At 46.8% G+C, this 19,704-nt stretch overlaps 1 protein-coding gene across 1 annotated transcript in view; it reads right to left on the bottom strand.

Moving 5' to 3' along the window:
* ZFAND3 (zinc finger AN1-type containing 3) overlaps positions 1-19,704 on the bottom strand; it is a 270,967-nt gene that overhangs the window by 62,744 nt on the left and 188,519 nt on the right. The window lies entirely within an intron of this gene.

Below are 19,704 nucleotides of genomic sequence, written 5' to 3'. Positions count from 1 at the left end.
CCTCCATTTTGTCCCCCTAACCCAGTGATGGCGAACCTTTTTGAGCCCGAGTGCCGAAACCGCAATACATGCCAACTTTTTTTTCCTTAAAGTGCCAACACGGCAATTGCGTGTGTGTGTGGGGGGGGGGTGCGTGTGTGTGGGGGAGGGTGCGTGTTGTATGTGTAAATGAGGGGTGCTGTGTGTGTGTATGAGGGGTGCTGTGTGTGTGTGGGGGGTGCTGTGTGTGTGTGGGGGGGTGCTGTGTGTGTGTGGGGGGGTGCTGTGTGTGTGTGGGGGGGTGCTGTGTGTGTGTGGGGGGGTGCTGTGTGTGGGGGGGGAGTGCTGGGTGTGTGTGGGGGAGTGCTGGGTGTGTGTGGGGGAGTGCTGGGTGTGTGTGGGGGGAGTGCTGGGTGTGTGTGGGGGGAGTGCTGGGTGTGTGTGGGGGGAGTGCTGGGTGTGTGTGGGGGGAGTGCTGGGTGTGTGTGGGGGGAGTGCTGGGTGTGTGTGGGGGGAGTGCTGGGTGTGTGTGGGGGGAGTGCTGGGTGTGTGTGGGGGGAGTGCTGGGTGTGTGTGGGGGGAGTGCTGTGTGTTTGGGGGGGTGCTGTGTGTGTGTTTGGGGGGGTGCTGTGTGTGTGTTTGGGGGGGTGCTGTGTGTGTGTTTGGGGGTGCTGTGTGTGTGTTTGGGGGGGTGCTGTGTGTGTGTGGGGGGGGGGTGCTGTGTGTGTGGGGGGGGGTGCTGTGTGTGTGGGGGGGGGGTGCTGTGTGTGTGTGTGTGTGTGTGGGGGGTGCTGTATGTGTGTGAGAGGGGTGCTGTATGTGTGTGAGAGGGGTGCTGTGCTGTGGGGGGTAAGGGGTACTGTGTGGGGGGGTAGGGGTACTGTGTGTGGGGGAGTAGGGGTACTGTGTGTGGGGGAGTAGGGGTACTGTGTGTGGGGGAGTAGGGGTAATGTTGTGGAGGAGTAGGGGTACTGCTGGGGGGTAGGGGTACTTCTGGGGGGTAGGGGTACTTCTGGGGGGGTAGGGGTGCTGCTGGGGGGGTGGGGAGGTGCTGTGGTGGGTAGGGGTGCTGCTGGGGGGTGGGGTGGGGTGTTGCTGTGGTGGGTAGGGGTGGTGCTGTGGTGGGTAGGGGTGGTGCTGGGGGGGTGGGGTGGTGCTGGGGGTGTGGGGTGGTGCTGGGGGGGTAGGGTGCTGCTGGGGGGGTGGGGTGCTGCTGGGGGGGTACGGTGGTGCTGGGGGGTGGGGTGGTGCTGGGGGGTAGGGTGGTGCTGGGGGGGTGGGGGGTGCTGGGGGGCTGGGGGGTGCTGGGGGGTAGGGTGGTGCTGTGGGGGGTAAGGGTGGTGCTGTGGTGGGTAGGGTGCTGGGGGGGTAGGGTGCTGCTGGGGGGTGGGTAGGGTGCTGTGGTGGGTAGGGGTGGTGTTGTGGGGGGTAGGGGTGAGGCTGTGGTGGGTAGGGGTGGTGCTGGGGGGGTAGGGTGCTGCTGGGGGGGTAGGGTGCTGCTGGGGGGGGGGTGGTGCTGCTGGGGGGTAGGGGTGGTGCTGTGGTGGGTAGGGTGCTGTGGTGGGTAGGGGTGGTGCTGGGGGGTAGGGTGCTGCTGGGGGGGGGTAGGGTGGTGCTGTGGGGGGTAGGGGTGGTGCTGTGGTGGGTAGGGTGCTGTGGTGGGTAGGGGTGGTGCTGCAGGGGGGTAAGGGTACTTCTGGGGGGGTAGGGGTGGTGCTGTGGTGGGTAGGGTGCTGTGGTGGGTAGGGGTGGTGCTGGGGGAGTAAGGGTACTTCTGGGGGGGGTAGGGGTGGTGTGTTAGTATCCCACCCCCTCCTTTTTACCTCCAATGAAGTGTGGGGGGGGGCACAGCCATCCCTGGTGGTCCGGTGGTGGTAAGTACTGCAGGGGGAGGGATCTGTGTAGCAGCTCCCCCTGTCCTCCCGCGCGATGCTGTGTGGAGCGTTGCCATGAGCTCCCCCTGTCCTCCCGCGCGATGCTGTGTGGAGCGTTGCCATGGTAACGCTCGGCAACGCTCCACACAGCATCGCGCGGGAGGACCGGGGGAGCTGCTACACAGATCCCTCCCCCTGCCTCCCGACCCGGAAGCAGAATAGGCGCCTGTCGTTTCGGGCAGGCAGGCGCCTATTCTGCAGTGATGGCGGACCTGTGGCCGCGTGCCCACAGAGAGGGCTCGGCGTGCCACCTGTGGCACGCGTGCCATAGGTTCGCCATCACTGCCCTAACCTGACTCTTTCAATCCTCCATTTTGTCCTCATGACTTAACTTGTTCATTTTAAAACTACATTACGTGACTGAACTTCTCAACCCAATTAGTATGGTAGACAAAGACTGTGTTTTCCTACAAGGACAAATACCAGGAGGTGCTGGTTACTCCTTAAGACTTGCTGGCTACTCCTTAGAACTTGTAAGATAGTATAGTTTGAAGGCCACAGAACACAGTAGTAATGAAATGTTCTATTCATAAGAGACCTTGCACCTGGACATGAAGCCTGATATCATTGACCGTGTAAAATGACGCTTAGGACCCCCTTATCCCCACCCGTGTCCAGAATAATCCCACCTCTGATGGGTGGGCACGGGACTAACCTCTTTATTTTTGAACCAATAGGTAAGACACTAACACCGACACTTAACAATTAATCCAATTGATGATGTTTATTTGCTGATATTCTAATAATCAATGATGACGCAAAATGCCTCTTAAAAGGGCCTGCGCGCCCGCTTTTCTTGCACTTGCCAATAAACTTTCTCGAAGTTATTTTAACCTGAACCTCGTGTGTCAGACTTAATTACTTCAGCGTATATACGCAATTTAATTTTATTGATTTGGACAGGAACAGATAGACATTTGAACATTTTGGTTTACTTTCAAAAAGTACCATAACAACTTGGCGCCCAACGTGGGGCATCGGGCTATGTCCGGCCGGTGAGCCGTCCTAAGGAAGACAAGGGTGGACGGAGGAATCCGGGGGGAAGGAAAGGAGATTGATCACCTCCAGGTACACGGTAGAGACTTCTGCAGAGCCACCGGTATGTTCCGGCCCCTTTGATTGACCCGTCCACGTGTCTGTGACTGCTTCCCGGGAGGACATCAAAGACAGGTAATATCTTGCCCGGTGCCTCGTTACTCACTTGTTTACCTGCATTTTAGTCTATCTGTTGCCTGGGTGTGTCTGAATTGTTTGTCTGTTTCCCCATTTTGGGATAAAGGGGGGCGGACCTGAGGGGACTTGCCTGGATTTTCAGTATATTTGTCTATCTGTTTGTATTTTACCCTTTTTGGGATAAAGGGGGGTTGACCTGTGGATGTGTTCCTGGGGGTCTTCTGTTGCCTGTTTACTTCTTTTAGGAGCCTCGTGGCTGTGGCTGTATGGAAAAAGAAGTTTGTGGAACTGTGGGATCTGTGTAAAATCATAGTTTCCTGTGATCCAATTTTGTGTCACTTTGATAGCCTAGCTAGCTTCACTGTGCGCTTTCGGACCATCCAGCTCTAGTTGAGTTGGGGACGTCCTGACCCGGACCATCCAGCTCTAGTTGAGTTGGGGACGTCCTGACCCGGACCATCCAGCTCTAGTTGAGTTGGGGACGTCCTGACCCGGACCATCCAGCTCTAGTTGAGTTGGGGACGTCCTGACCCGGACCATCCAGCTCTAGTTGAGTTGAAGGTCCACTGATTATTTAATTGTGATAGTGAGACTTGAGGAAGTCATTCTCCGAGCGGGGACACTACGAGATTGAGGGAGGTGACTTTGGAGTAAGCACATGTCAAAGGAAAAGGGATTATTGTTGATTTCATTTGTACTGTGATGCATGCACTGTATTTCAATTGTATTGTCGTCTTGTTTGTCTAATTAGGAGTCTCATGAACTCCTGTGTCTATCTCTAAGGATTTTCCTTGCCTTTCATCTTTTCTATACTTCCTATATTATTATACTATCCACTCCCATTCCTCTTAAAAGAGAAGTGATTGGTCACACACTTCTCACCTCGCTCCAATCCGTGTCTACCACCCCGGGTAGGCGGATTCAGTGACTAGTCTACGTTTTGGGAAGACGCATCTGAGAAAGTCCCACGGTTCTCAGGTGGCAGTCGAGCATTGTAGACGTTCTTGCTCAGTTTTCTCTCTCTCTCTCTCTATATCTAGGACGCTGGTATAGGGGTAGGGGGATTATGGGGCAGGATTTGGGTAAGCCCAGTAAGGGCTGGTTAGCACGTGATTTGGTAGAAAACAGAGAGGGTGAGGAGATGGTTAAAGGTGTTGTAAAGATTGCAAAAGTATGTAAAATTACTGTACCAACGGGTGGAAGATTGCAACCAGAAAGTTGGCGTAAGTTACTGGCAGAAATGAAAGGCAAGCTTACGGATAATGGTTTATTAAAGACTGCTGAAGCATGGTACAGAGTAGCGAAGGCTATTCAGCTAGAAGGTTGGGTTGAGGAAGAAATAAATCACAAAGGTGTGAAATTGTTTGTGTATCATCAGAATTGTGTTGCTGGGGTCTACCCTCAGCCAGCGCCCCAAAGTGGCGCCCAGGGGACGTCTATCCCCAAGGTTCAGTCAGCAGTAGGTGATAGCCAGCTGACTATGTTCCCCACTCCCAATCCTCCTAACACCCATCCCGCCACCTCCCCTGTTTGCCCGGTCCTGAATTCTGATGGATCTTTCTTTTCCCCCTCCCCGTCCCTAACATTCCCATCATCCTCATCCATCCCTACGCTACCTGCTGTACCTCTCCCTAACATTTCATCTGCCATTCCTTCCCTACGCTCCCTCTCCGTTCATGATCCCCTCCCCTCCTCATCCGCCCAACTAACCACCTCTTCCACCCTCGCCCCAACTCCTCCCCCTCCACCCACCCCTACCAATCCCTCTCCGTCCCCTCCCATCTCCACCCCAGTCCAATATCCCACCTCCTTCCCCTCCCCAGCCTGGCCCTACCCCTTCCCATATCCCATGACCCTGCCTTATCCCGGATATCCACTACCCCTTCCCCAAGCCACTCCCCAGGTTCCGGTCATGCCCAGTCCGGCACAGTCTGCCTCGGATGTGCCCTCATCCAATATGGCCGCCACTTCTTCCCTTAATCCTAATACATTACCCTTTCCGGCCACTAATAAGGCGGCCCCCAGTACAGCCCTGATGCCGGTAATTCCCGGTGACTACCTATCCCCCGGTTATGACTCGCTGGCCACCCCCGCATCTGGGACCCCCGCTCATCCTCCGGTCCTGTCACCTTACCCGGGCCCTGCACGAAAGAAAGCTCAGATCATAGAATTAGATGAGAGAGATGAGGATAGTTCATCCCAGGACTCGTCGGAGGCTGCAGGAGCCGCTGCGGGAGCCTCAACTCATCGTTCCATCGATGATCCCTTTGGACACAAGGGCCGGGGTGAACGGACCCCTCCTAAATATGTTGCCTTTAACCCCACTCAAGCTAGCGCATTAATGAAATCGCTCCCCGACCCAGAAAAACAGCCTATGCCTTTTTACCGAGGGATAGTTCAAATTCAAAAGACCTATTCCGCCGCATGGCGTGATTTGCTGAGCATTTGTGCTATTAAAGCAGGAGATGCATACTGGCCGAGCATGGCCCGTCACCTCAGTACAGATCTGCTTTCCAGTGATGTTGATTACCCCTCCGGGGTAACCTTTTGCACCCAATTAAGAGAATGGGCTAAAGACAAACTTGCAGATCAGGCTGCTGGCCTCACTGATGTTATTCAAGATAAAGGAGAATCAGTTGAAAGGTTCCATGCAAGACTGTATCAAATGTTCACAGATTTAGGATTTGATCTCACTGACAAAATTCATTCACAAATGCTGTCAGGTGCGTTTGTCCAAGGTGTTAAAGACTCTATACGTAAGGGAATCATTGCTGCACGCCCTGAATATAAGGTTGTTCCCCTGGATACCCTGCTTTTAGTTGCTAGAGGTCTGGAATCTGTTCAGGCCCCAAGGAGATCCAATCCAGCTCCCCTCATGGTGGCCCACGCTACCCCCATCACCTCCGGCACCAAGGGAGTCAAGTTAGAGGATGTAATTTGTTTTAATTGTGGGGCTCAGGGACACTACCGAAGTGACTGTCCGGAACCTAAAAGGGAACCAGGGGCACCCAAAAAGTTCTCCAAGCCTGCCCCAGGCCCCAAGACCGAGAAAAAGGTTCCGATTGTTGAAGAACCAGATTATTAGGAAGCTGGCAAGCCTGTGTCTGTAACCCCTGTAATGGCAGTGTCTACAGGGGATAAAGGGGGGCCACTTGCCACAGTGACTTTGCCCATTGAAGGCCACCCCACCACATTTCTTGTTGACACAGGTGCAGCCCGTAGTGTTCTGCGAGAACAAGACCTGCCAGACCCATCTTTTCTGTCAAATATTGATGTCTCTTGTGTTGGAGTGGATGGCCAGCCGAGACATAGCCCTTTAACAACTCCACTACGAGTTGGTTCTAGCCTGCTCGCTCGCTTTGTAGTATCCTCCACATGCCCAATTAACCTGTTAGGTGCTGATGTCCTCTCACGCCTGCAAGCATCCATCACCTTCACCCCAGACGGGCAAGTAGAAATGTTCACACCTTTATCTGTATCAGACACATCATCCCTGTGCTCCCTGCCTCTGATGCTGCATTTAGAAAAGCCCCGTGAGGAAGCAGCAGAATTAAGGTCCAATTTCCCAGCGGAATTAAAAACACAGGTGCCCGCCAAGTTATGGTCCTCAGGCCCAGAGGACATAGGTCACCTAAATGTTCCCCCTGTGGTGGTAAAGCTTATTCCAGGAGCTAAGCTACCAAGAAAACCACAATATCCATTAAAGCCAGCACAGTCTGCTGCAATCTCTGTCCACATCAAGGCACTCCTGGAGAAGGGTGCCCTGGTAAAATGTAAATCTGAATGCAACACCCCGTTATTTCCTGTGAAAAAGAAAACTCCAAAGGGTGAGCCAGAGAAGTACAGGATGGTCCAGGATCTCCGTGCTGTTAATGAAGCTACCGTCCTGGATACCCCTCTTGTACCAAATCCCCATACTCTGCTCTCTGGAGTCCCACCATCTGCAAAATTCTTCACAGTTATTGACCTGGCCAATGCCTTTTTCAGTGTCCCACTGGACCCATCCTGTCAATACCTGTTTGCTTTCACTCATGAGATGCAACAGTATACCTGGACTGTCATGCCCCAAGGGGCACAAAATTCTCCAAGTCAATTTGCAAAGGCCATGGGTACCATCCTTGATCCATGGCAAACCGAGCACCCAGAAGTTGTTCTGCTCCAGTATGTGGATGATTTGTTACTCTGTGGAGCTGATGTACCTACTACTGAAAATTGCTCACTTAGTCTCCTTTGCTATTTGGCAGAACAAGGATGCAAAGCTTCACTCATCAAGCTACAATTCTGTCAATCTTCAGTGATCTTCCTTGGACATTGCCTATCTCAAGGTACCAGACATCTTACTCGGGACCGGGTAAGAGCTGTTCTGGACATTCCGCCTCCAAGGACTTCAAAGTCTCTTCATGCCTTCCTAGGCCTCATTTCCTACTGCAGAGCATGGATCCCGGAAGCCTCTCTGCTTATGCAACCTCTCTATGATGCTCTTAAGTCTGACCCATTCTGTCTGACCAATGAAGCTCTGGACAATTTCGGTGCTTTAAAACGTGCCATTGCTTCTGCTCCTGCCTTGGGCCTACCTGACTACTCCAAACCCTTCAAATTATTTGTCTCTGAAAGACAAGGCCACGCAACAGGAGTTCTCACCCAGACGAACGACTTAAGAGGCCGCCAGAGGCCTATTGGATATTTCTCATGTCAACTAGACATTGTGGCCAGAGGGACTCCTTCCTGTCTCAGGGCCGTTTTTGCCGCAAGAGAGCTCATAGAAAGAACCTCGGACCTGGTCCTTGGCCACCCTCTGGTTGTTTTGGCCCCTCATGACATTTCTGCTATTATCAACCAAGTCCAGCTCAAACACGTGTCTCCAGCCAGACACCTGCGCCTACAGTGTCATCTTCTTTTGCCTGACAACATTTCCATCCAAAGATGTCAAGTGCTTAATCCGTCCACTCTTCTTCCACTCCCTGAGGGGGGTATCTATTATGGATTTATCACAGATGAAACCTACATCTACCTGCTCTGTGGATGTATCAAGAAAGTCATGCATCCACATTTGTCATTTTATGAAGATGAGACACCTCTTTGTGAAGGCCCGGATTACGCCTTCTGTACCATGTGGTACAAGCCAAACATTTCCCCCGAACCTTGCTATGAAGATGAGCTTTACCACTGGACCGATGTAAAGCTCACTGCACAAAACTTCTATTGTGACTCTGAAGGTAATAGCATGGTCTTGGTCCAGCTACCTCAACAACTTAACTACCTCTACCGCCATTGGGATACCGCTATCCCACATATTCCTGTTACCAAGTTGAAGACAAGGTCATGGAATGATCTTGGGCCCATGGCAAAACTATGGGCCACCATGAACAAAGAACAGCTACAGGAAAATGGTATTGCCAAATACCCAACAACTGACCTTCTGGAAGCATGGCCACGCCATTTCCTGGAAAAGGAATTTCAAGACCTGGTCATAAAGAATGATTATGACCCAGAAACACCTCATGACTGTTTTGAACAGATGAAAATGGAAACAGTACACTTACCAACTGTGCATGAGAATCCATTACCAGATCCGGATTTTACCCTGTTTGTGGACGGATCAAGATATGCCGATGAAGGAGGAACATATCACACAGGATATGCCGTAACCACAACAGACGAAGTCATCAAATCATCATCCTTACCGCCAGCAATGTCTGCGCAAGAAGCTGAATTACAGGCTCTGACTTCAGCATGCAAAATTTCCGAAGGAAAACGTGCCAACATCTATACAGATTCAAGATATGCTTTGGGTGTGGCACATGACTTCGGCCTAATTTGGAAGACAAGAGGATTTCTTACCACCGCCGGTACACCAGTCAAACACAGCACTGCAATTAAGGAGCTAATGGATGCCCTCCTACTTCCCGAAGAAGTGGCCGTTTTGAAAGTCAAGGCCCATGGGAAATTGGATACAGATGAAGCAAAGGGCAACCATTTAGCTGATCAGGCTGCTAAGCTAGCGGCCAGGGATCTGCAGGAAGTGGATGAAGAAGTGTCCGGACAAGAAGAAGAAGAAGTCCCTATTTTTGCTTTGCAAACTCTTCCTACTGATTTGCGAATTTTACGAGAACAGCAAGCTGCAGTCACCCCTGAAGAAATCCAGAAATGGAAAAAGAAAGGAGCTGTCCAAAAGGACGGAATATATTACAACAACTTCAAATTTTGTCTTCCCAGAAGTTTGTATCCAGCAGTTGTCCAATGGGCACATGGGCCTGCACACCTGTCAAAAGAATTGATGGCCGCCCTCATACAGAAGTATTATGAAGCACCTGGAATCACAACATTGATCAATAGCTTCTGCAAGGCCTGTGTCATTTGTGCAAAATGCAATCCAGGAAGACCAGTTAAAGTACCTGCGAAACACCTGGCAAAGCCCATGTACCCCTTCCAGCGGATTCAAATTGACCACATTCAAATGCCCAAGAGTGGGCCCCATGAATATGCACTAGTAATAGTGGACATGTTCTCAGGCTGGCCAGAAGCCTACCCAGTGGCCAATATCACTGCAAAAACAACCGCAAGGCGCCTACTTACAGATATTGTATGTAGATTCGGACTCCCAGAAGTCATTGAGAGTGATCAAGGCCCAGCCTTTACAGCAACTGTGACTAAAGAAATTTGGACTGCCCTAGGGGTGACTCTAGCCTTCCATACCCCTTACCATCCACAAAGTAGTGGTAAAGTGGAGCGCATGAATGGCACTCTAAAAACCAGAATGTTAAAAATGTCACAAGAAACAAAGATGCCCTGGCCAGAAAGCCTACCAATAGCTTTATTTAGTGTTAGGCACACACCTAGAGGGAAGCATTCACTGTCCCCATATGAGGTTCTATTTGGGACAGCACCCAGGCTAGGTTGTTATTATCCGCAGCAGTTGCAACTCCAATCAGATGTTTTAGTAGACTATGTAACTGAACTTGCAAATGTCCTAAACAAAATACATGCCCAAGTTTTCTCTTCAATTCCAGATCCCGAATTGGATACAGGTTCCCATAACCTACTTCCCGGAGATTGGGTCCTGGTCAAGAAGTTTGTGTGGAAAAATACCCTAGAACCAAGATTTGACGGTCCATTCCAAGTTCTCCTGATAACCGCAACCTCCGTCAAATTGGCCGGTAGGCCAAATTGGATCCACGCTTCCCACTGCAAGAAATCTCCTGCCCCAGAGGAAGCGAATATCGCACAAACATGTATCTCTGGTACATCTTCTCCTTAATTAGCCTTATGAAGGCCCAGCAAGTAGCCATTACCAAAGACATTAGTGGGTACACCTTCTGGTATAATTCATCGTGCACCCAGGTGGCTACTTATACCTTTGACTACTGTGATATTGTAGAATGCCCATTTCCCACACCACAAATCCAGAGCATCTATAGAGATATCCCTCATTCGAAAGACCCATATGTTTGTGTAGTTGACAAGCAATGGGGGCACAATTGTGACCATTGGGGGGCGGCGGGATGGAATGCCGGGCCTGCCTGGGGTTACAAACCAAAAAGTGCCGTATCTAAAGTAGATGATCATGGTAGATCCCTCCTCCAGAGGATGACTTTGAGAAAGCCTGGGGGGAGTACACCAATGAAATTAATTCTTAACATTGAGCATCCAAGCCCAACAGATGCGGACCAGTATGTGATGGGAATGTATTGGAAAAAGGGTTCCTATAAAAAGTTAGGGCATTTCTACCTTAAAGATATGTGCAACTCTTCTGAGTGGCACGGGGCCACCCATATGGTCCCTAATCCATTAAAACCTCATATCCAGACCTTTCAAGACATGATGGCCATTGCTAACCCCACTTTTGAAGATACCATGGCCGCTGAAACAGGTTTTAATGATGTAAATCTATGGTTAGAATGGATGAAATACAATGCTAATAAGCATAATAGAACTGCATGTTATGTGTGTGGCGGTGCCCGGCCTCACTTGGGTACCGTGCCTTTAATCCTACCAGTAGATATAGAAGAATGTGTTTTAAGCCTTTTTGCCTACCACTATAATTTTAACAGGTCCATATGTATTGCATGGACAAAGGAGTATCCTCTCCTAACCCAGGATGTCAAACCCCCAGATGGTATTACAATATATAAAGGTAATTACACTTGCTATGCCATGCACGATGGGATTGGTAAATTTGTGGGTAACTTTCCCGAAGGATATTGTGCTACATATCAAACTGTTCCTGTACGTTTACTGCAGCATCACACTAGGTCATTAGGAGATATTTACTGGTTGTGTGGGGATTTACAGTTAAGATCCAGAATGGACACAGAGTGGTGGGGGGAGTGTACTTTGACTAAGGCCATTATGCCTATACACATTATCTCTGACACACACCTCAACACCCATGGGCCCAGCCACACTAAGGTTAAACGTGAAGCCCCAGTAAAAGGAAGTTTTGACCCTCACATTTACATTGATGCCATTGGGGTGCCTAGGGGGGTACCCAATGAGTTTAAAGCAAGAGATGAGGTTGCTGCAGGATTTGAATCAATTTTTACCATAGTTACCGCAAACAAGAATTTAAATTGGATAAATTACATTTATTATAATCAACAGCGTTTTGTTAATTACACCAGAGACGCCCTCCAGGGGTTGGCCGAACAGCTGCAGGCCACATCCCAAATGACTTTCCAGAATAGAATGGCCCTAGATATGATCTTAGCCGAAAAAGGAGGGGTTTGTAAAATTTTGCCCGACACCATGACATGTTGTACCTATATCCCAGAAAACACAGGCCCTAATGGTAAAGTTACATTAGCCATAGAAAAGTTAAACGACCTGTCTGAAGAATTAAAAAGGAATTCTGGGATAAAAGATCCCTGGGAAAGATGGTTTGGTTGGATGACAGGATGGCAAAAGGCTTTAATGCAGATTGGTATGGCTATACTAATTTTTCTTTTTATCTTTGCTCTTCTCTTTTGTTGTATCCTCCCATGTCTGAGAAAATCCCTCATGAAGACTGTTGACCAAGCGGCACCCACTTTCACCCATCTCGAAGTTGATGACCAAGAATTCCAAGACATCAATTCACCCTGTCTGCCGCTGCAAACATTCCCTTTTGTTGATAAAGTGCAGGAATTCTAGGAAGGGACTAGCTTAGGGACAGCATCTGTCAGTGAATGGTAAAGGCCCCGTGCGGAGAAGTGGTGGGTTAGCTGCCATGGGACACCCATGGGTGTGAAGTGTTCGAGAGCCATACTGATGGATGAGTTAGCCTATTATTAGGGTCAGCTCTAGGGACAGACTTGCACTTTGCATTAACACCTACCTAGCGGCCACGGGGTTTCTGTGCCTTTGGGTTAACACGTCTTCTGATACTAACACAATAAAGTTTTATCTCTTAGAATCTAACATTTCATAGGGGGGACTGATGTGGAATTATTAAAAATTATTATTGTACTGTATTGAATTATTGTACTAACTCCATTTTAACTTTATACTGTGACTTCCTCCTCCATTTTGTCCCCCTAACCTGACTCTTTCAATCCTCCATTTTGTCCTCATGACTTAACTTGTTCATTTTAAAACTACATTACGTGACTGAACTTCTCAACCCAATTAGTACTGTGTTTTCCTACAAGGACAAATACCAGGAGGTGCTGGTTACTCCTTAAGACTTGCTGGCTACTCCTTAGAACTTGTAAGATAGTATAGTTTGAAGGCCACAGAACACAGTAGTAATGAAATGTTCTATTCATAAGAGACCTTGCACCTGGACATGAAGCCTGATATCATTGACCGTGTAAAATGACGCTTAGGACCCCCTTATCCCCACCCGTGTCCAGAATAATCCCACCTCTGATGGGTGGGCACGGGACTAACCTCTTTATTTTTGAACCAATAGGTAAGACACTAACACCGACACTTAACAATTAATCCAATTGATGATGTTTATTTGCTGATATTCTAATAATCAATGATGACGCAAAATGCCTCTTAAAAGGGCCTGCGCGCCCGCTTTTCTTGCACTTGCCAATAAACTTTCTCGAAGTTATTTTAACCTGAACCTCGTGTGTCAGACTTAATTACTTCAGCGTATATACGCAATTTAATTTTATTGATTTGGACAGGAACAGATAGACATTTGAACATTTTGGTTTACTTTCAAAAAGTACCATAACACAGTCATCGGTTTTGCTGTTGGTACCCATGCCAGATGTATACAGTCACCGGTATTGCTGTTGGTACCCATGCCAGATGTATACAGTCAGCGATATTGCTGTTGGTACCCATGCCAGATGTATACAGTCACTGGTTTTGCTGTTGGTACCCATGACTTATGTATACAGTCACCGGTATTGTCAGTGTTACCAAGGTTAGATGAATACAGTCACCGCCATTGCTTTTGGAACCCAGGCCAGATGTATACAGTCACCGGTATTACCGTTGGTACCAAGGCCTGATGTATACAGTCACCGGTATTGTAGTTGGTACCAAGGCCTGATGTATACAGTCACTGGTATTGCTGTTGGTACCAAGGCCTGATGTATACAGTCGAAGATCTATCCTGACTGTTCCCTGAGCTGTGCTCCACACCAGGTGTTTGTTCTGCCAGGGATGAAAGGAGACAGAGAAAGCCCTGCATTGATTGGGTTCCTGTGTAGCTGTGTAGGACAGCAATCTAAATGTAAATACGCAAGCCAGCCATAAAAAACAAAGAGACAAATATGTACAAAGCAGGGCACCTCCAGGGTGCCGGCATTACCAGCATTCAAGGGAATTCTCATCATATAAATAACCCTTGGGTGCAATCTACATGTCTTCCTAAAATTACACTCCTCATGCCTGGGAAATGACGCAAACCCTCATTGTGCATTGTTTCCTATGCTACCCTTCATAGAGATGAAAAACACCTTCTTAGGAAATTTTCAGTATTTCTCTTTTGGAAGCACCATTTAAATTTAGTAAAATGGCACTGTGTTAAAAAGTGTATCCCCATATAATGCTTCATTTTAAAGTATACTGAAAGCCAACGTTAGGGTTAGAATAGAACTTGCCACCTAGATGCTGCTTTGATCTGTAACTTCTGTAACTTCCCAGCTCCAAACCCATTCTATTTCAATGCTTCCCCGATCTCGCTGTGATTACATGAAATGACTGTATGGCATACACTAAGAATCATTACATGTTATGAACAATGCAGACAATAGAACATTGCTATGACAGTCACTTTCTCAATTCACATTTCTATAATGAAAATTATTTTTAAAAATACTTCAACAGTATGGGGTATTTGCTGGATGATGGGAGTTGTAGTTAAACGTGTGGTAACTTTGATTCTGCATAAAAGTAACACCTTAGATGGGAACATGGCAGCTGGTCGTTCTAAATACACATTGAGATCCAATAATCAATGCCATGACTGGATTCTGCAATATAGAACAAGGCACAGTGTTTGTGTCAGATGTGATATATGTGCAGCTGACTAGGAGTATTTAAATAAATGTAATATTAAAAAAAAAAACTAAGCCCATGTTTGTCTGAAATGAAGCCCCAGCATTCCTGGCTGCGCTTTGTGTCTCGGCACCAGCCCCGAACCACAACCACGATATACCAAGCACCTGGGATCCTGCCAACATGGTGCCTTTTGTGCCTCCAGACACCTGGTTACTTCTAGACAGTATTTGCTTTACCTTGTGACATGGTTTTAATTTTTACATTTGCTTTTTAGTTCTTTATTGCCCTTGTCGATCTACTGTTCGTACATGGGAACCTACCCTATGCGAGCACACCTCCTGTAATTATAATCTGGGCTTAAAATCCCCAGAACTTTACAAGTCCATGAGCTGTTATATCCAACAGGATACAAGTTATCTGGAAACAAATAGCTTTATTAAAGACTTGTGCCCTGGTACATCGTTTCACTGATTAACCTTCATTTCTACTCTATTGCCAAATCACATACTTTCCTGACTGCTTCTTAGATGTAGTCTAACTTGTATGTTTCCATATCTCTCTGAATGCAATCTGCCTCCAGGCCCTGATTCTGGACACAATTTTGAAAATGGTGCTGTTTATATGATGTTATTTTCCTATTTACCACCTTCATGTCTCTGATATTGCTGATTTGTCATTTGTTTATTGACACTTTTGAGATGCTTATGCACTACATAAATAAATAATGTTTCTAATAAAAAGGTGTGTCACAGAATGTGCGCATGCGTTAACATTTGTGTCAGCATAGAGGTTCATTACTGGACTGCTAAACACAGAGCGCCTGGCTCTAATTCAATGAGACTGCTCCTGGCATTCAGCATGGTGGGAGTCCACCTGTCTGTATTGGATGCTAAATCGATTAAGGGCTGTAGTGAAGTTGGTCTTTCGGTGACATTGTTCCGATAGAAGCAGTTATGACAAGGAGATTTAGTGCAGAATATGAAAAAAAACAAAAAACAAATGTGGCCATATTGTCTCAGGGGAGCAGAATCCTAATTAGGCTGCACACCCAGCCTTGTCACAGACGGATTAGCCTTCTCGGACAGACTGAAACCAACTGGCTGACGACTAATTGAGAACTTGAGGGATCAGAGTCAAAATATAAAATGTGGGTGATCTCAATTTATTACAGTGGCAGAGGCTAACCAGTTAGATGTGTGGAGGCTTTCCAGAGCACCCAGTAGGCAATCAGCATCGAGAGGAATCAGAAGCGGGTAATTAACATTTCCCCCAGATATTTAAATGTCCTGAATATGTCAATACCTGGCAAATAATTGTATTTGTATTCAAAGCATACTCATTAGCAAGCTGAGAAGTTTGAAGAGGAAGCGGCTTGAAATGTAGCTATGACAAGTCAAGCGCTTGCTGACCCTAAGCAGAATCTAATTATTCAGACCAGTAGATTGGCTAGGGGTTTATTTGCTAAGCAGTGAATGGTAGCAAACTGAAATTAACCTTTTGGTATCAGCTACCTATGCATAGTCTATGGGTGGGCAACTTGAAGCTGTATGAAGAAGAGGCAGAAACACTGTGTCTTGGCAGATTATTGCATGGCCGCACACGGTTACAAACAGCCGCGGTACTGCAGACAGAGCAAAGGAAAGAAACATAATAGGATGAGCACTTTTTTGCAATCTGCATAAGGACATAAGACAAATCTGGGGAGATTTACCAAGGGAAAATAAATACACTGCACGCAAAGTGAGAGACATTCTCTTGGTTCCCATGGTGATTACTCATTATTTAGCACTTTGTCACATTTTTGGAACATGTTTGTTCATTGATTAAGCTGCCCCTTACAGAGTTAATTATCAGTATGCTGGGGAAGGCAGACAGTCCTGTGTGTAGTCTTCCTTAAACAAAACAGGCTTTAATTTAACAAGAGCCTGGCTAGTACAGACAAAGTTAAAAAGACTGCACAGAAGAGACAACAAAGGCAATCCTGAAAGAGACAGTGTGTGTGTGAGGCATGCGCACACGAGAGGGGCAAAACTGTCTTTGTGAATGAGACACAGATGCGACAGACTGCCCGTATGACTGACCGGTACTAGGCCGGAGAATTGGGGCTCTACCTGATCAAGATTTGCACTTGATGGTGACCTGAGTGGATGGAAGCCGTCCCATAGACCATAGACCTGGTATACAGGAAAACCTTGACTCCTTATCATAACACAGTGTAAATATTACAAAGTCTGACTTTGTAGATTTCATTGTTGGGCACCAGACCTGCCTCAATTGGAAGACTCTCCTGTGAGGAGGAATGAGAGGTTATATATTTGATGTTAAATATTTACCATTTTATCTACACAGATTGGTTGTTCTGTCTGCACACTGATTTTTAATTCTGATATAATAAGACACAGCATTCAGTTGCTATTCCATGTGTTCTGCATTAGTCACATCACTTTAATCATGAAGAATAAAATGATCACTTACTGACAATGTATATTCACACTTACAAGCCCTATATTCCATACTCGCTGGTAGGTACTCTGACCATATGCTCTGGGGCCCATACATCAGGGAATGATGGGTAATTTAATGGTGTACAATATTAGTACGCTATCTGCATACTACATAACAATTATAAAGGAAAGAGGAGCAAGTATCACCAACAGTGCTGCCTGTGAGCCTGCTTTCATGTTACTGATAATTAAACATACAATCTCCATACGTTACTGCCCTATGTGTTAACCCCCTTGCAAGGTATTGTGTCCCCCAATGTCGCTACTGAGTAAATTTTATGTTTCCAACACTTCATTGGCTCCTGGGTTACATCTGACCACTTCACTCTGTGACAAGCATAGAACCCCCAGTGCGGTTCTCCTTGGTGTTACTAGTACAGTGGCGCCCTGTCTGCAGGCTGACGTCAGAGAGCAAGGAGGACTACAGGAGAACCGCTGGCACCAATGGTTCCTCTTACAGAATCCTGGAGGGTAACATTACTGGGACACTGTCATACATCAAGCAGATAGATAACCGGTTTATCACCTGTAACAACATCACGTATAGTGCTTTGTATAGTGTTTTTTTTTTTTTTCCATAATGACGGACATTTCACAAGTCATAATTAAGAAATTCACATATTACAGAGAAAGAGCCACTCTAGCCTCCACCAAAACCTTTATGCATTTTATAGTTCATGTCCTATAGTACAACACTACCACCATGCCCCGTTCGTTAATATTTAGTAATTTCATACAAACCCAGTGCCTCAACCCCCCAGTCCAGCTACCTCCCTGTCCGTATAGCGACTGAGGAAGATCCATTTCCACATCAGAAATATACATTTTATCCTGAGTGGGATGACATTTATTGGTCAGCTGACACATTTGGCCAATCAACGCCATTCAAATATCACCAAAATTGATATCACTAATGCGAAATGTGGAACCCTTTGTCAAAATGTTTTGACGTAGAACCAGGGGATGGCATCAGCAGGCTGAGATAGTTATGGTGCCCCTTATTTCTACCTCATTTTAAAATTTTTCCTGTTTCATACTTCCTGTGCCCGGATATGTGATGTCACAGCTCCCTTGCTGTCCCTCCCTCCCAACCGCCGTATGTTTCCAATAATACAGCTGTTCATGCTATCAGGAAGCACATCAAGAGTTCATGCAAGTCCTAAGCTGAAACCCCTTTCTACCCATAAGGTGCTTATATGACATTATTACACTGTGGCTTATAGGGATTTTCAAATATATATTTGTTTTAAACTGCATTTCTGCATGGCATCTGCTCTGTGCCATTTTGTACCAGATTCCTTGTGTAGAGTTCTGGATATAAAAGGTTATTTTCTGTGACTGTGCTTGACATTTAGCTGACATACTTTGTATCTTATTCATCAAAGAATTAAACTAATATTCTACAAGTCAAAATGTATTTGTAGCTTTGAGTAAGGTTGAGAAAAGAGCTTCTCACACTTTGGACACGGACAATTCTAATTGGCTAACAAACACCATTATTATTATTATTTATATAGCGCCAGCAAATTACGTAGTGCAGTACAAACACCATGACGTAAGGCTGGGGAATGGAAAGGGTTACTGTCCCCGAAGATGACTGCTATCGGAGGCTATGCCCAGACTTCAGCAGATATGTATATTTAATAGGTCTGGAGGAGGCTGTCAAGTTAGTGGCACTGCACAGTCTATTCCCCCGAGTGCCAGATTTAATGGGATTCAGAGCTACACACAGGGACAGTTCATTGAGTGAGTGTGGGCAGATGTGGGTAATGGAATAGAACTCATAGGAAGGAGAAGATGGGGCCAAACTAAAGTTACATGACCTTTTATTCTGCAAAAACAAAATATAATTAGTTGTTGAGATAAACAGACTGAAGGCTCCAGAACACAAAGCATTGGCAGACAGATAATTATAGCATGATATTCACCTGATCTGACACACATACTGGGCTCAGTTTATCCGCAACGATGCACACAGCTGCACCTCTCACCAAACAAGCACGCTCGTCATGGGTCAATATAAAAATACTCTGCATCATTATACACACAAACAAATCCAGATCATATACAAAAATGCTCAACTTAATCTCTATACTTCTTGATAAACTCTGCATGATCCACTGTGTAAGCAATTAACAACTGGGAGTAAGCCACGTTACATTAGACAGTCCTCCACCTGCAGTAATTAAAATATGTTATATCAGACAGTCCTCCTCCACCTGCAGTAATTAATACCACATTATATCAGACAGTCCTCCACCTGCAGTAATTAATACCACGTTATATCACACAGTCCTCCACCTACAGTAATTAATACCACATTATATCAGACAGTCCTCCTCCACCTGCAGTAATTAATACCACGTTATATCAGACAGTCCTCCTCCACCTGCAGTAATTAATACCACGTTATATCAGACAGTCCTCCTCCACCTGCAATAATTAATACCACGTTATATCAGGCAGTCCTCCTCCACCTGCAGTAATTAATACCACGTTATATCAGACAGTCCTCCACCTGCAGTAATTAATACCACGTTATATCAGACAGTCCTCCTCCACCTGCAGTAATTAATACCACGTTATATCAGACAGTCCTCCACCTGCAGTAATTAATACCACGTTATATCAGACAGTCCTCCTCCACCTGCAGTAATTAATACCACGTTATA

The sequence above is a fragment of the Pelobates fuscus genome, chromosome 2 (genome assembly GCF_036172605.1).
Source record: "Pelobates fuscus isolate aPelFus1 chromosome 2, aPelFus1.pri, whole genome shotgun sequence".
NCBI classification, from domain to species: domain Eukaryota; kingdom Metazoa; phylum Chordata; class Amphibia; order Anura; family Pelobatidae; genus Pelobates; species Pelobates fuscus.
This window is presented reverse-complemented; position numbering and strand designations above follow the sequence as displayed.